Raw genomic sequence first — 17,604 nt, 5'->3', positions numbered from 1 at the left:
GAAGGGCAGACCTGGTGGGGTGTGGATTCCTGCTCCCCAAGCGCAGGCTCCTCACTTCTGAGTGCCTGTTCTCAGGTGGAGTGGGATGGGAAAAGCAGGTGAAGGTCTCCAGGCAGTTTTCTCATCAAGCAGCCGAGTGTCCTTGTCTCTCATGCTGCTCATCCACTGGGACCAGGGACAGGGGACAGGGAGTGTGGCATGGGCTGGCCCCTCCTCCCTCCCAAACAGGTGGCAACAAAACCACAAACACTCATTTTCAAATCACATATGGCTTCTCTGACCCCGTCAAATAACTTTATTCACACAAACGTCCCTTAATTTACAAAGCCTCAGTCATTCATACACATTAGGGGGATCCACAGTGTTCAAGGAACTTAAATATAATGTATCATACCAACCCAAGTAAACCAAGTACAAAAAAATATTCATATAAAGTTGTTCACACATAGGTCCTAGATTACCAGCTTCTGTGCAAAAAAAAAAAAGAAAAGGAAAATAGATTAACTAGTATTTGAAACGAACTTTGTGCCTGGGTTAAAACCTCTCTCACACCCAACTCGGCCCACACGACAAATTATCACAACATACTCCCTTGCTGTGATGGAAAGAGGCCCCCGGGGCACGGACGATGTCTTTAAAACGGCCCTAAATGAACCCGCTTCCTCATGTGGCCTCTCAAGGAAAAAGACACGCAGGCCTCCCTTCTGTTGCCCCCTGCAGTCTTAGGGGGGCTCCAGGCAACCAGTGGCAGTGAGGTCATCTCTCAATGATGGCTGTGGATGCTTATGTTAGTCACACCTCCTGCTTCCCTGTGAGGGCATCTCTCCAGACAGGAGCCCGGAGGGCAGGCTCAGAGATGGGCCTGTGTCATCCCAAAGGCTGTGCCTCAGCCCAGTGGGAGGATGGCTGAGGTAGTGTCTCTGGACCTCAGCCCCAAGCCCCTCGGCCTGAAGAGCTGAATAGTTCAAGCTTGGCTGTTGTCAGGTTGCCAGTTCCTAGGAGAGCCAGCAGCTGTGTCTGTCTGGGGGCCACCAGACAGACCTAGGAAGGGGAAAGGAGTCGTGGGGGACAGTAACGCAAGACCCCACTAGAGTCAGAGCCACCGGTGTCCCAGATGGAGGGGTGGCATGAGCAGGACCAAGGGTGGGAGGCATATGTGGTAGGCGGAATGGAAGCCCAGATAGCATGGAACAAGGCCAGGGCAGTTAGGGTCCCCTCCTTAGGGGGTGGAAGCGCAACTCTTGCTTCTCCAAGCTTCCAAAACATACCCCGAGGCTGAAACCCAGACATCCACCCATCCTAGTAAGATCTGTCTTTTAGGAAGGTAAACAGCCAGTAGCATAGAGAAAGAAGAGGCCCACAATGCCAGCTCTTTTCCTTTTCATAGAAAAAGACTCAAGAAGAAATAATAATCTTATTGCTCCAAACACTGGTTCTCTAGGAGACAACTGATATATCAAGGAGCTGAGAATCTTGGAGGAAGGGAATGAGAGGCGGGGACCGTCCAGGGGCAAGAAGGCTGAGGAAGGTGGCGAGTGGTCTTAGCACCGCAGGGTCAGGAAGCAGAGGGAGTGCAGGGCGTGTGCCCCTGCCCCTGGCATCTCTGCCTTCATTCACTCTGGGCCACCACTGGCAATGCCACAGAGGCTAGGCCCTGTCCAGAGGGGCGGTCTCCACCTAGTGTTGGGCACATTTCTCCTCTGGCTGTAAACAGGTGATTTCTCAAGTAAACATTTAATACACTCCCTCGGAAAGGCAGCCACGAGTGGCAAGCCACGTCTGGGTGGGAGGACAGAATTCCCATCCTCTCGTCCCAGTGCCTCTGGGATGAGACGAGTCTGAGGCCTGCAACCTCAGTTAGTCCCTGGTGCCCAGAAGGGGGTCAGATGGAGCCAGTCTGTGGTAACAGACTGTGGCATCCTCCTAGTCAGGTAAAAGGCAGGGGCCTGCTGGGTAGGAAGAGGCGGAGAGTGCACCTGTCTGAAGCACAGTTTTTCTGTCCTGGGCTAAAGCTGCTAGTGAGTGCCCTGGTGGTGGGTGGGGAGACACGTGCCTGGCTGCAGCCCTCAGGAAGGGGTGTGGGGGGAGGGAGGCAGCGGGAGGGTAAACCTTCTCAGGTGGGTATCTGTGAATGCGAGAGTTTAAGTGACAGATGGACACAGACAGGGAGAAAAGAAGAAGCACACTCCAAGAGAGCCAGGAGGTCTGGTCAGAGGAAGGCAATGGAGTAAGGCACTATGATCTGTCTTGCTGATCCCTCTCACTGAGGGGGAAACTGAGCTCAGACCCACAGGGCTGAGGCCCTGACCCTCCCTCCAACAGGCTACACTTTTCATAGATCCAAGGAGATGAGAATTCACTGCTATTTTAAGGTGAGGAAACTTCTAGAACTTGGGACAGGCCTAACCAACTTGGTGATGCTGAGATGATGCACTACCGGGCTGCTGCCTGGCCTGAGACCCAGGTGGAGAAGGTGAGGAAGCTGATCACGGTGGGAAGAGGTGGCAAGTGGCTGAGAACAACAACAGGAGCTACCCGGGCCTCCTCCCAAGGCTAGATGGCTGCCTGGGCAGAGCCAGCATTTGCTGAGGGCGGACTTCTACCTTCTACCTTGCTGCCTGGTGCCTCAGGTGGACAAAGTGAAGAGAGCGGGCGAGGAAGGAGAAGAGGGAGAGACAGGCACTTGGGGTTAATGAGCTAGTCCTCAGGAGCCAGGAAAGGAGGGCCCACCACCAAGCAGGGCGGGCTGCGAGTCCTGCAAGATTAGGGTGCGTAGACGCTACCCCTTCCAGGCCCACCTCACCCAAAACATATGGACATCCTGTGGCCTACAGGGGATACTCTGGTGCCAAGACAAATAAATGGGGAGACTGCAGCTCCAAGACCTTATTCAGACAAAGAAAGCGAAGTAAGAGACCTGGGGAAGGCAGAAGAAGAAGAGAAGCAGAAGGGAGGTAACTTGCTAGGCTTGGGCCCTCACTTGGGACTTCAGAGCATGGGATGCAGGCAGGGAGTGTTGGGGTGCGGAGTTTGGGGACTGTTTTTCCCATTTGCTCATGTACAGAGACAGCTGCCCCCAGGGAAGGCAGGGAGGGGGGTGGGGCAGGAGTGTATACTGCCATTAGGGGATGCCACTCTCCCAACCCTGCCAGCTGCAGCTCAGTACACACAGGAGGTCGCCTGAGAAGTCAGAAGAGACAAGAGACAGGCGATCACCAAGGATTTCAGCCAAGGAAGGGAAGGGCCTGGTCACCACCTGCAGCCCTTGCCGGATCCTGCTAACCACAGCCAACTGTCTGCCGAGGAGGGTGCAGCCTTGGTATCTGAGGGGCTTGAGTAAAGGCTGAAAGAATGGGAACAAACGCATTGCCAGGTTTGCGCTGATGTGGTGCTGGACTCTCCCAAACTCCCAGGGTCACAGGACCAGGACTGTTGCTGTGGGGGGAAAGCCCCCCCTTGGTCACACACCAACTTAAATGCCCTCCAGTTATCTTCCCTATTGATCTTATGTTGGTTTAGAGAAAACAAAAACAAAAATAAACACAAGAATTTCTCCCCCTCCACAAAGACCCTTTCCTGCTTGGCTATCATGGGGTGAAAAGCCTACGGCGTTGTCAAAGTGGTGCCCAGGTGACAGGGACAGCACGGAAAGGGTCCCCCTCTCCGCGCATGGGGAGAACGCCAGGTTCAGAAGCCCGCGAGGAGGGGGCTGCGAGCATCGCCGGAGGGTGGAAGAACGGCTAGCTCCCCTGGCAGCCACTGGCGGTGGGGCCCGGGCTCACAGCTGGGGAAGCTCGAAGGTGGTACGCCCACGATCGGGCACCTACAGGCCGCAGGGCTCTGCCCAGTCACCTCCCTACTCCCGGCAGGTCTGCCTTCTCCCCCTCAGACACACGTACACTGAAGGCCGGCAACTAACAGTACGTCCCTGCGGTGAGGGAGACAGAGCTTGATACTGTCGCCATAAGTGACCAGGGGACCCGGCACATAGGACACAGCTCTCACTGAGATGAGACAACAGTGGCATCCGGTCCAGGGCACCCTGTTCCTATGGCAGTGGTCACAACTGGCTCCCAGGGACTCATGTAGCCTCTGTGACAACCTGGATGCTTGGTGGCTACATCTGGGAAGAAGAGCCAGTAGGTGATGGGTGCTGAGCTCACAAGAGTGGCAGAGGCTGAAGACCAGGCTGCCTCCCAGGCAGAGGTTTGGCACAACAGTGTTTTTCCTGGGGAACCTCCTCTGGGAGGACTGTCACTAACAGAAAGGTAGGCTTGTGGAGCTAGGTCGGCTGGTGCTCAACTGCCAGAAGTGGGACACGGCTTCCTTCTGTCCCTCCCCGCTCAGAGCGCTGGGGTGTAAAGGGCAGTAGAGGGAACGAGTCCCACCACCTTAAGTCCTGGGCGGCCTGGGGCTTCCAACACCTTAAAGAAAACACACCCACAGTTTAGAGCTTCTTTCTTGAGCTCTCCTGGCCAAACCTTGGTCTTCCTCTTCCAGGTGGTTCTTCACCTCTGATCCTTCCCAAGGCCCCAGGGCTGGCCAGGAGCAGCCCACCAGAGAGAGTCCAGCAGTGCCTGCGTCTGGTGGGGAGGTGGCCCCGAGGCCACCTTCTGTCTTCATGTCCCCGTTCCAGGAGAACTCCCCAAATTCTCCATGGAAAGGCAGGCCTTCTCTGGGGAAGTGAGGTGTTTATAAGCAGAACTGAGAAATGGGTAAAAGACAGGGAAAATAAAAGGACAAAAACAAAATAGCTCCCTAACCCCTTATAAAAATTAAAAATGAAATTTATACATATGCTTTGTCCATATTGAATTTCTTTAAAGAAATGGGTGCCTGTCCATAGCACAGCTTCTGCTCTTTTGAAGTCTCAATTGTTTAAATTAAAAAAGAAAAAAAAAGAGGAAGACAAAAAAATAAAACAAAATAAAAAAAATTAAGCAAAATGAAAGAAGGGGGAAACCCAAACGAAAGCTTCACATTGCTGGAGGTCCAGCTGTCGGGAGATCGCCAACCGCCACGCCACCACCTGTACCCTCTGCCGTCCTCTGTGCGAGACTGATGAGACTGTGGGTCCCGAGGATCAATCTGGAAGATAGAAGGCAGGGAACGAGTGGACACTGGTCAGTGGGCTTGAGGTGCCTTGTCTCCAAGTTCCAGATGCCCACTAGGTGCCAGCACCCAACCCAATGAAATCAGGATCTGTGAAGTGCTGGGGTCGAGGAGGTTTCTAAATACTTTATCTGGAGTAAATCCAGCTTCATTGGTTACTACCCCTCTGCCATAGACTTTCACATAAGGAAACGGAGGCACAGGTTAAGTAACGTGCCCAAGGTCACATTGAAGGGCAGACAGACCCTGGCTGGGAACCCCAGCACGCTGGCCCCAGCCACAAATCTGGTCATGAATCCCGGTCCCTTTCTAAAGGCTTCCTGTACTGTTATGAAAAATGCCACCGGATCCTAGCCGCCCATCCCTGCAGGCCCTGGCAGCCCCACTTCTTCTCATACTTCCGTCCCCACCCTCTCTGACTAACTGTGCTGTCCTGAAAGTTCAAAGCAACTCTCTCAAGTTTATTTATCTAGTGCTAGGTAGCCAGGCTTCTTCTGCAGTAGAGCGGCCAGACCCCACAGCCAGGGGCAGTGGTGGGGACAGAGCCACCGGCTCGGCCCGTCACTGCAGTGCACTGGTGAGGTTAGGAGCGAGGTTCTGGAGCCAGAGCCTGTGGCTGGGTCAACAGGCTCTGCCACTTGACTATGAGCACATGTAAGTCCTCTGTTCCTTGGTCTTGTCACCTGTACCTAAATCACAGGTTCTCATGAGGAACAAGCGAAAAACATCGAAAAGTGCCGAGTCCTATCGTGATATGATTACTTGGGAACCGCCTTGGTGCTGGGCCTCAGGAACACAAGACAAACCACCCCGCCCTTCAGGGACCTGCTCTGGGGGAGGCCCAGAACACAAGCCCCTGCAGAGAGTAGCCGTGGGCCAGCGCTTACCGCAGCCTGGTTTTCCCAGTCTGGGCCTGACCAGAGCTAAGTGCAGCCCTGTTCTAGGCAGGGCAGCGTCCGGGGCAGCAGCGCCCCATCTGCACACACGGAAGTCACCTATGAGCTTCCAAGTGCTCGCTCTCACCCTGAATAACGGAGTCAGACGAGTCGTTCACCGTGCGCTTGAAGCCCCCCGTGGCTCTATCAGCTCTCTGCAGCGTGAAAGGGGCCCTCCCAGCCCCGCGCCCTCCCCACCATTACTTGCCACATGTGCAGTCTGACAACACTGGCCACTGTCCTCAGGTCCTGAGTCCTCACAAGAGACAGTGGGGGACGGCGACGTTGGACCATTTACTGCCTGTCAGCCTCAGTTTCCTCCTCTGAGATTGAGGGTGGGGCTCTATTAACTAAAAAGTACCTGGCCCACAGCAGGAACTGACATACTCTATGAGCCCATCCTCTCCAGCCATTTGTCCCCCCCAGAAGTGACGAATGTGTTAGATTTAAACAGGCCCGGTCCTCAGCCATTTAACCATCAACACTGCTTGTAGCTGGGTGAGGGTTGCGACGGACAGGACACCATTGGAGGAGGGTAACAAAGCCTTTTGGACAGCAATCTGGCAATGTGTTTTCAGCGCTTCACAAGTATTTTAACCTGTAGACCCTGTAATTCCACTTCTGGAAATGTGGATGACCCGATAATCCTAAATATGAAAAGAGCTTTGAAAAGATGAAAAGCAATGAAAAGATGTTCATTGAAGTATATTTGAATTATGAGTCATCAGCTCATACATCCAAAAATAAGAGACGTAAGCAAACAATCCATCCAATCGGTGATATTTACAGAGGAAATGAGAAGGCTGTGTGGTATTCTGAACATTATGGCAGAAGCACGTCCTTGGGTTAAGTGTGAAAAAGCAGGCTACCTACCAAGCTCTCTGGCATATAGCACGACCATAACTATGTAAAACACAAAAATCTCCAAGTATCGGAAAATCTGGCAAAAAATACATCTCAACACTGTACTTGTCGTGAGTGTTTTCTTCTCCCCTCAGTTTTCCTCTGTATTTTTAGTACTGAGTACACATCACATGGTCATATTCTACTTTGCAATGGAAAAAACAGCGTACTCTCATCAACAAGAAAAGCTGGCAGTTTGGACAGAAAGGTCCTTGGAATAGCGAGTGGTCCAAGAAACCAGACTCGGGCTCTTCCACACGCAGTGGACGTGGAGAGTTTCCCACACCTGTCAGACGAGAGGTGAGACTGTGATTCCCTCCTCTGCTGTACAGTTGAGGTGACCCAGCTTCTGTGTGTAAAGTGAGGACGGATGATAAAGACACTGGAAAAGTATTTAATCTGAAAAGAAAACACTGGATTCCCCAGGCCCAACCTTTTCCTCCACTGTTGGTTTCCTTGCCTATTCAGGGCTTTCAACAAAAACCCAATAGTGGGTCTTGTGTCTCAGTTTTTGACTTGGAAAAATAAACTCATCGTAGCATGTCCCGTGATGATCCAGTAGCCATCTCAAGTCCAGCTCTCTTGAGCATACCTCTTGCATTCTCCCCGTGCTTTCAGTAGACAAAGCAACCCGAAGATGGGGGAAGGGAGGGTTTCGGGGGACTTCGCCATCCAAGACATTCCTAAGTCTTTCTGAAATATGACAAGAATAGCCCAGAAAACTGTATGGTCATGTATGATCTGCTGAGATACTATCTGGGAACAGTTATGACCTTTTCAACACTGCTTTCCTCCTTCCTCTGGCAGGACCCAAGCTGAGGACCTCCTCCTCAAAGGGATGACCAGCAGCAGGAATGTGGCCCAAGGCAGCTGAAAAGTGGTGTGGTCAAGGAGGCAGAGACCTTCAGAAGCCACAGTCCCTTTTTACAAAATAACCTGGTGGAGGGAACAGAGTGTGACCGCAGAAGGTCAAACCAATCACAGTACCATGTAAGAGTGCCTGACACACCAGCGTGTAATGACCGCTGTAATCACGGGACTTGCCAGGAAGCCGGGCTGACATTTCCCACAGGCTCTTCCACCCTCCTTCCAGCTTTCGCACTGCTTCTGGCTCTGCTGGTAGGACACCTCAGGACAGCCCACAGGTCTGTCGGCTTCTCCCTTGTCGGCAGGGACAGGGAAATGAGAGGGCGCTCTCTTTTGTGGCGAGGACCTGGAGTTGGAATCCCTCTCCCGTCTCCCACTAGAGAAGGTACACCTTTCCCCAGGGAGCCAATGGCAACAACCTCACGGGAAGACAGTGGGGGCCCTTTCTATGGCCAAATGGCTCGGACCATACAGTTCTGGTTGCAGACCCTCCCAGGCACTTAGTGGAACAGTAAATGAGGTAGGTCCCAGCCCTGGCGGGTCCTCAAAATTCATCCTAGAGAGGCCATGCCTCAGCTCTCTGACTGCCCAGGCTGAGGCTTGACTGCTCAGTCACCAGCTTCAACCAGGGCTGGTCTTGTCCCTTTCAGTGGAACGGCGACCTCTGACCAGAGCCCTCTGGAGGGCAAAGCCATACGCGCATAATTAAAATGGTGGTGTGATAAACCTGCACGACATCTGTAGTGTGCTCCATCCATCACCTTCCTCATCACCTCATCTTGTGAGGACCTATTTGCCCTGTTTTGAGGAGAGAGCAGACCCAGAGAGATGGAGCAACAGAGAACCAGCACTTATCCGACCTTTCGCAGCCCCTGCACTGTCCCAAGTCTTTCCACTACGACAGCCTTCACCGGGTGCTTCCAGAGCTGCGCAGCCAGCGGCGCTCAGAGCCTGCATTTGATGTGGTCCTGAGGGGAAGAGGTGTTGGTGACCTGGGAAGGTATGTTGGCACATTCTTCCCTTTCTTATTGCAGCTCTCGGACCACGTTCCCTCAACACCTCAGACCTCATTCTCTGTAATTATCATAACATCAATGGCTTGTCAAGCATTTCACGTGTGCCAGGCACATTCTATCTTGGTAGAACACCTTCTATGTGACAACTCAGGCAACTGTTAACTCGCCTACACTGCTTTCCACTCACCGTGTCCCAAAATGGACCAAGAGTTTTACACCTACCGCCTCATTTCACCCGACAACCCCATGAGGTAGGAGCTGGTCACCCAGGTTTAGAGAAGAGGCAACAAGCTCAGAGAGAAGACCTGCACGGCTAAGATGAGGTAGAGAAAAGGGTTGGAACCTAGGTCTATCTCGCTCCCAGGAGCCTGCTTTTAACGTGTAAGTTTGTAATGTAAAATCCCCTCCTACAGAGACAAGAAGAGTTTAAGCGCAGTTTCTAACCTATTTAAGCCTTTCATTTATAAACATATTCACTCAGAAAAAGGCTCACAGAAGGCTTGGCTTAGGTACCTCTGCACAGGTCTGGTGTCCAGAGCACAAAGCGGGATGTGGTGTCAACCAGACAGTGAGAAGCCTTCTGGCAAAGTCTTCTGCCAGCCAAGCAGTTGTATGGCCCGTTCAAGGAGACTGGGGAACCAAACAGTTCCCATTAAGGCCACTAGCAGTGTGGAGAACAGAGGCTGGGGAGAGCTGTGGTGAGGGCAAGCCATGATGGGGCCGGGGACAGAATGGGCCAATATACAGAAAAGACAGGCATCTGGTTGGCGTGCTCATAGGCCAACGCACAGTATAAACTCAAACTGAGGTATCACTGGGTGGTAGCCAAGAACTCACCCTTACCTGCAGTCCAACGTGTCCTGTGTGGTGGTATTATCGCTGCAGCTAATGATACCTTTGAATATGCTAGACACTACGCAAGGCTTAATTTGCAAACAAAGGACCATGTAGGAATTCTCTCCATTTTACAGATGAGCAAACTGAGGCTCAGGGATTAATTTTCAGCATGTCATGCTGTGGAGACACAGTGGGAAGGTAATCTCTCAGGGTCACAGAGGGCAGGCCTCTCCTTCTTAACAGGATTAGCTTCAAAATGAGTCATTCTTCACTTGTTTAATACACCAAACAAAGCAGCTGGCTTTTCATACTCAGCTATCAACGTGCCAGCCCTCGGGGGTTCGGTGGCCCCAGCACTACTGTCAATTCCAATCTGTCAGAGGGAGTGAGGCCAAGCTTTCTGATGCATCATTTCTCGAAGGCTTAGCTGTCAACAGTGGTGCTAAGAGAAGGACAAAAGCAGAAATGCCCAGGCCATGAACAGACCCCAGCATAGTATATGGGAGGTCCTGGTGTCAAGGTTGGTAAAATGGAGGAAGAGACGACAAACGGGGCAACAGTGTTTTCAGTCTTTAGGTTCACAGAAGGGAGGTGGTGTTGGGGAAAAGGGAACGAGAGGCTGGAGGTTATTAAAGTATACCCACCAGGCTTCACGGCAGCCACCATGCCCCAGAATGCCGGGGAAGCCATGCTTCTACGATGTGGTCTTTGAGCCCTGACCAGGAGACCAAAACCAGGTGGAAATTTAGGAGCAGGTCCCGATTGCGGGGGCGGGGGAAGCATCATTCAGAGAGCGTGTGACACAGAATGGCAAACGACGTGCCGTCACGGACAGGGGCTTCAGAGCTGGAAGACCTAAAACCCCTATCCCAGCTCGGCCAATCACTAGCTTTGATCTTTACCGAGTCAAGGCCCTCTGAGCCTCAGTTTTCTCAGCTTACGATGTGGAAATGTCTACCTTGTAGGGTGTGAAGTCCAGTGATGGGATTTGTAATGGGTACACTGAGGCACTCAATGAGGTACTTAATACGCTGAGATGGCAGCTTTAAATCACAGCCCAAAACAAAAAACACCCTAAAACAAAATCTCACAATCGTCACTGGCTCAGGCAACAATTCTAGACCAGACGACTCAGCCTCAAGTCCGTCTTCTCTGAAGATGACGGCCTCCTCCCTGCTCTGGTCTGGCTGTGCTGTGCTCCCCACTCACTCCAGTTCCATAACCTGTCCCCTCGCTGTCCGGACCCTCAGGTGGCACTCACCCTTCCAGGCCCCCTCCACATGCCTCTTCCCAGGAACTGGCCCAGAGGAGCCAGTGTCCTGTCCTCCAGTGAGTGGTCAGGGAACAACCAGACCCCCCAATAACCACCCCGTATCTGCCACTCTCACCACCTCCTCACCACAAGCTTCCTTAAAGGCAGAGACAGTTTCCTGCTTCCCTTAAGCCTTCAGGTTGCCAAACACAGAAGGAGCTCAAATACTGGGTGATCGATAGAAACTGGGAGCTGGAATACAGCAATAAAAACCTAATTTACAAACTTCACAGAATCATTCATTCAGTATGACAGGATTTTAATATAAAAAATACGGTTATAAAACCCGCTGCCTTCGGTTGCGCTCTCACTGAACACCTCAAGCAGGCAGGGGGAGAAGGCCCAGCCACTTACTTCATCTGGCTCCAGCAGCTGGGCAGGGAGGAAGAGGAAGGAGCTGGGACTCTGTCTCTGTTATTTTTCTCCCATGCTACACGGGGCCATGCCCCTCCCCGGCATCAGAGCTGGGGGGAGAAACCAGGAACACGGTGCAGGATCTTCCTGCCATGACAGCCTACCAGTTAGAAACCCAGGAAGCTCCTACCTTGATTCCAACTCTCTTAGCTACTCCTGCCCTCACGCACTTTCTGAGAGGAGGCCCACCCTCAAAGGGGAAGAAGACAGCCAAGTGTCTCAAATGCAGTCCTCTTACTCTGGAGAAGGAACTTGAAACCCGGCTGCTGCAAGGTGGAGCTGGCCGGCTTCCGAGCATAACCCTGAGTCTGTCTGTCAGAGGGGCAGTTAGGACTGGGAGACTTGGGTTTGGCCTCGACTCTCTGGACTTCCTCAGAGCTCAAAGGCCCACCGTGGCACCCTGTAACACGGAGCAAATGGCAGATAACTCTCCTTAGCTGACAAGTGGTTCAAGACGTGGTGGTGGAGACCTGGCGAGCGTGCTGCCAGGTGTGGCTGACTCCCCTGCTCCACACTCAAAACACACAGGCTGTTGCGATAGGTGGTGGGGGCAGGGCCGCCTACTAGGAACTGAGCAGCAGCCTTTGGGCAGCCGGGGCCCACCCTTTGCCTAAGAAGTCACCCCTCCCATCTCTCACATCCTCTTCACCTACTGAAGGCGTGTCCAGAGGAAGCAACCCCACGAATTCTCAGAAACATGGACTGTCGCCCAGGTTGTGACGGCAGAAATACAAGGGGAGGAAGGTCCCGCTGGGTGGCAACTTATTTGGAGATAGTGAAGTAAAATGCAGGAAAATGATACAGGATCTTGCCTGGTGATGAGCGCAGGGGTGGGCGACCTGGCTTCCGGTCTCATCCAGCTCTCCCCACTCTCTCTGGGGACATCAATGCTTCACATGCCAGTGAGAGGCGTAGGACCAGGGCAGGGGATCTCAAGCTGCTGCTCTTTAACTCCAAAGATGCACAGGTTCTGCAAATCCCCTGACGGCACATGAAGTCCCACTGTGTGTAAGTCACATGCTTTTTCTGGGAGAATATCCCCAACATTCAGATCCTGAGAAGAGTCCACAAGGAATCCCTGAGAACCAAGAGGACTTTTCTAGGCTCCTTATCTATTAAGGCAAAAACTCCCAACAGAAAGCAGCACAGGAGGGCTTGTGGGGCTTCCCACGCAAAGGTGGTAGTACCACCCCCCCGTGTGGCTGGGCTCAGGGTGGAGTGGGGAGACGGACTTCACTCCCCACACCAGAGCCCCTCCTAACAGTGGGATGAGGAGGTCCCGCTCCCTACAGGTTGAGCAGAATCTGAGACTCCCTTGGAGCAGACGAATGCCGCGGAGAGGGCTCTATGCCATGTCAGCTGAGCTTGGCCCACTTACCACGATGAGGACACACACTCTTGCAGCAACAAATGGCCCACTGGACGGCAGGGCCTGGCTTACTGAGAGAAAGGGAACGAGCAGAGCTTAAAGCCACACAAACAGATGTCAGCTTTACCTCAGGTATGTCCGCAGGTTCGGACAGGGCAGTGAGTGGTCCCACACCAACTGCTGCCCGCAGGTGCTCTCAGACACGGAGACTTGGTCACATTACGGCAGCGATCATGTCACCATTGCTGACTTGCTTAATATTGTTTTAAACTTTCTGATACTTGGAACGTGCTGCCAAAATGCTAGTATTTAAAAGTTTGCCAAATGGACAAAATAAGAATCACTGGGCAAGACCTAAAAGGCTTGGAGGTCTCTGTGGTGACCAGCAATGAGCAGGATGCACCCCGAACCATCACCCCTATTAAAAGACCATTTAACTTGGTCTTTCCGGCCTTGGGAAGTCATATATGGCAGCCCTTAGGGGACGGGGGTTGGTGATTTCCCCTAAGTACCTTAGCTGGTAAACAAGTACCGGGTGGAATTCACTCAAAACAGAATAAGGGGCAACTTTTTGTCTCCAGAAACAGCGCTAGTAATTAGCTGTAGGCTGCGGGGATACCCTAATTCCCCCCCTCAACTTATTAAGTGTGAGGATGAAACGAAAGCTGCCAACGGCCTCAATTGGCCCCCAAAGAGACTGAGGTTCAGCTGTGGCTGCCGTGAGTAGCACGGAAAGGGCTCAGGAGAAGCTGGGCTCCTGAGAGAGTTCTCCTTGTGGGCTCTCTGCCAGGAGGAAGATGGCTACGGGGCAGCTACAGCCAAAGGGGACAGGTCGCCCTTCCATATCCCCATATGGGGGTAGGACAATCTGTGCTTAGAAAAGGAAAGACTCAAATAAGGTCATGCCCCCGGCGGTCTGGGCAGAAGGAGACCATATGGACTTCTGGTTACAACAACCAGCCCAACGCCCCCTAGGCTGAGGGGAACTCACCGGGGGCTCTTGCTAAGGGGTTTGGAGCTCTCTTAGGGAAAAGAAGGGCACAGCAAATTGTTCATGAGAAACGAAGTGAAAATGAATGATTAGCCTACGAGGATTTGGCAAAAACAGGGCAGGGACAACACAGAGCCATCCTTACTAACCTCACTGGATGCTAGGAATTGCACTGGGGCCTTTAGATTCCTTGTACAGTTACGTCTTTACAACGGTGTACATTGAGCTTCATTTAATGGACAACGAAATGGGGGCGCAGAAGTCAGGTGACTCGCCCCCAGTCACTCAGCTACTCAGTGGCAGAGCTGTGACTGAAGCCCAGGTTCCTCAGCACATCAGGTTCGAAAGCAAGTCTCCCAATGTCCTGGCACCAACACGGAGGCACAGGGTTTCTCAATGCCCCAGTCAGTGGTCGCCCTTTCTCACTTCACCTGCTCAGGAAGGTGCCTGTGCAGTCTCACACCTGAAGACCGGTACCGGCAGGTGTAGCATCTCATCTCCGCCACACCCCACCCCAAGGGGCTGATGGTTGTCTCCTCACTGTGACCTACTCACCTGCCAAAACTACAGCCTCATGCACCCCCTTCCCCACCCATCCCCACCCATCCTCACCTTTTGTACAGGATGAAGTTCACTCTCCTTAGGCTGACGTTCAAGGCCCTTGGCAACTTTGTGCTATCTTGGGATAACCTCTGTGGGAACCAACCCAAAGGTCTGCTCTTGGCACAAATTCCCAGTGTGTGCCTTTGCTCACGCTGTGTCCCCTGCTTAGAATCTCGTCTGCCCTTCTTTCTTCCAGGGTCATCTTAAGGCACGTCCTACATGTTGCTGCTATTTATTCAACAAAAAGCCCACACTCGCTCATCTGAGCTCCTGGGAGCAGAGACAGTCTGTGGCCACTACAGACTTGCTAATGTGACCTATCTGTGGAAGCTCATGGAAAAGACCATGGCACCAGAGCTCTAGCCATGGGGCAAATCACTTCCTCTCTGGGGTGGGACGGGGGAAGACACCTACCCAGGACACACATGAGGATTTACAAAGATAATAAACAGGGGGACAGTATGAAGTCTGGCAAATGGCCTCTGCTCAGAAACTTCAGGTGAGTCTCCTCGAAGGTGTCCCCCTGCTCCGTCTGCCCATGTGCCTTACGATGATAAAGACTCCCGGCTGTACCAGGCTTATTCCTATCCAGAAACAAATAACAGTGAATACCAGACTAACAGCAAGCTGCAGAAGCTCTCAGTAAGCATTTGCCAAACCAGTGCCAAAACCCAGGACTCTCCTGGCTTCCAGGGAAAGGGAGGTGGTGAGGAGGCAGGTGGCACCAGCCTCCACTCGAGGCCCCAGGTGGAATTCAAACCAAGCGGCGGAAGGGCAGCTGCAGGACTGACTTCGAAGCCCCTACTCCACTAGCTGGGTGTCAAGGTAAGGGCCGCCCCTGTGCTCCTGGTACTTGCACTTAGAAATCTGGAGGCAATTGAGATCAGGTCTTCTCCCCCCACCTCCTTCCCCTGTGCTCCTTTTCTTAACCTAGAATAGAAAGTATTTCCCAATTTAAGTTACAGTGGCTCTCAAAATCAATTTTATAGCCAGCACTCAGGTCCTGATGTTATATAACTATTAAAAACAAAAACAAAGAGATGCCAGGGCTAGAAAGCTGCTCTCTGGCAGAAACACCAGCCTGTCCATGTGACAGGACACTGCACAGGTTTTCAGCCCTAAAATGCAAAAGTAAATACCAAAACAACAAAACGCTATGTTCTTGAGACATAATTACAGCGGACTGCATATGCAAATGAAGACACAGAAGAGCTAGACACATCCGTCACCTAATGAGAAGCTGATTACAAAGGGAAGAACAAAACACAGCAAGACTCAGCCATCAACTGAAGACTGTAAACACAGCCCTGGGTCTAAGGAGGTCACTCTGTGCCCAGGTACCCGATGCTCAGCCCCCAATTCGGGACTCAACAGCCCCCCAAGAAGAGCTGGACAATCACTCACAACTTACCAAATACCCATCTAGAGAGAGGATGGGTTTATATCCATACACCCGAGATACATTTGGGTATTCCCCACCCCCCAAAACTCCTCTCCTGCAGCGCTCACTATCTCTTTAACGGCTCTGCCCCCACCCCGCCCAGGGACTCAAGCCACAGATACTGGAGTTACCCTGAGCCACCCTTCCTCTGCCCCCTAACTCAGTCCACCTGCGAACTCTGTAGAGCTCTGCAAAACACACCTGTAACTCACTGTTCTCCACCTGTCATACCACCCACCCAAGCTGGAAAACTGCAGCTTCCTAATTGGGCTCCGGCTTCCATGCTTGCCTCTGTGCAATCCTACTGGCCACAGAGCCAGAGTGATCCTGTACACATGTAGACTGGACGGGCAAAGCCTCTGTGCAATAAATGGTCTATCATGACCTACAAAGCCCGGCCTGATGGGACTCTTGGCCACCCCCCTCCTGCCAGTTCCTTGCGTCTCTTCTTGCACACGCCTCATCCTTCAGGTCTGAGTTTCAATGTTACCTCCTCAGAACGACTATCCCTGACTATCGTGGGCAGGTCCCGTTTTCTACTTCCTCCATCCATATGCACCTGAAGTCGTATCTGAAGCTCTCCTGTACGACACGACATGTGGATGGAGGTATGAGAGCCTCAAAGGTGGGGACCATGTCTGGGTTTTCACTGATGTACTACAAGCACTGCCCACAGTGCCTGGAACATACACAGCTAATCAAGAGAAAAGTAATGGGCCCTCGGGGGTGTGTTTTCCTTTTTATCGGTGGGGGATGGGGTGGAAAGCACATGAACCCGCACACCCTGAGATCCCACTTTGACCTCTGTTACCAGCGTGGCCCAGAACTGGTATGAAAGGCCAGCAGGATTCAACAGCTGGAGCGCCTACCGCACGCCTAGGCTACTTTCACATTTTCTTCTGACTCCCCCTAAAAATCCAACGGGTGGGCATTAGCAACCCCATTTGATAAATGAGGACTCCAAGGCTCAGAGAGATGCCTACGGTTTAGACTAGGGTTTCCAGGTGGAAATTCCTGCCCGTTCTCAGGAATTTTTTTTGCTTTCCCGTTCCGGAATCCCACGAAAAGTTGGTCAGGAAATCGGGAAAAATGGCTCCTTGAACCCAGGTGGTTGGTAGTATCGGCCGTCACTTTGCGGAAATGATTCATCGCGGAGAACAGAAAACAGTTTGTCTCGGGATACGGAAACGGGAAAGCAAAAAAAAATTCCTGAGAATGGGCGGGAATTCCTGCCTGGAAACCCTAATGTAGACGGACTGAGGTCAGGACTAGCTTCGTCTCACACCTGGCAGGTGCTCAATACAGGCCTGTGAAACGAACCCGTGAAGGTTTCCAGTCCACTTCAAAGCCATGTCTAAGATGCCACGTGGAGAACTAAGCCCGACCTGTGCGTCCCATTGCTCCCCCGTCCCTATGCCTCGCTGCCTTGTGAACCCCCCTTTCTCTCAGGGTGGCCTCCTGTCCTACCATAAAGACCTCACGGGGCCTGTTATTCCCCTGATGGTACTTACACGAGAGCACCCCAAGGTGCTCACTGCTCCTATGGCTCAGAAGTCCACGGAGACGTTCAGTTGCTTTCCTCTTCCTCCTTTAAGGAGCTGGAGGAGGCAGGGCCTCACCCCATCTTCAAGACACACGCACTAAGGGGGGAACTAGGCAAGAGCCAGGAGTCCCGGGTCCTAGAACCGCATCCACTGTGGAACTGTGAACACGCCAGGGCTGATGGAGTAGGGCAGAGGACCAACAGTGGTCCTTCAGGCACGCTGCTGTTTTGGATGAGGAAACCATGGCCACAGAGAAGTGA

At 52.5% G+C, this 17,604-nt stretch overlaps 1 protein-coding gene across 1 annotated transcript in view; it reads right to left on the bottom strand.

The window, feature by feature from the left end:
- Positions 1–274: 274 nt before the first annotated feature.
- Positions 275–17,604, bottom strand: part of STK35 (serine/threonine kinase 35) — a 42,477-nt gene continuing 25,147 nt past the window's right edge. The window contains exon 4 of the mRNA XM_033094797.1: positions 275–5,088. The gene's annotated coding sequence lies outside the window, so the exon portion shown is untranslated. The remainder of the gene's footprint in view (positions 5,089–17,604) is intronic.

Source organism: Rhinolophus ferrumequinum, chromosome 23, assembly GCF_004115265.2.
Source record: "Rhinolophus ferrumequinum isolate MPI-CBG mRhiFer1 chromosome 23, mRhiFer1_v1.p, whole genome shotgun sequence".
Taxonomy (NCBI): domain Eukaryota; kingdom Metazoa; phylum Chordata; class Mammalia; order Chiroptera; family Rhinolophidae; genus Rhinolophus; species Rhinolophus ferrumequinum.
The sequence above is the reverse complement of the archived record's forward strand: the minus strand, read 5'-3'. Positions and strand labels throughout refer to the sequence as shown.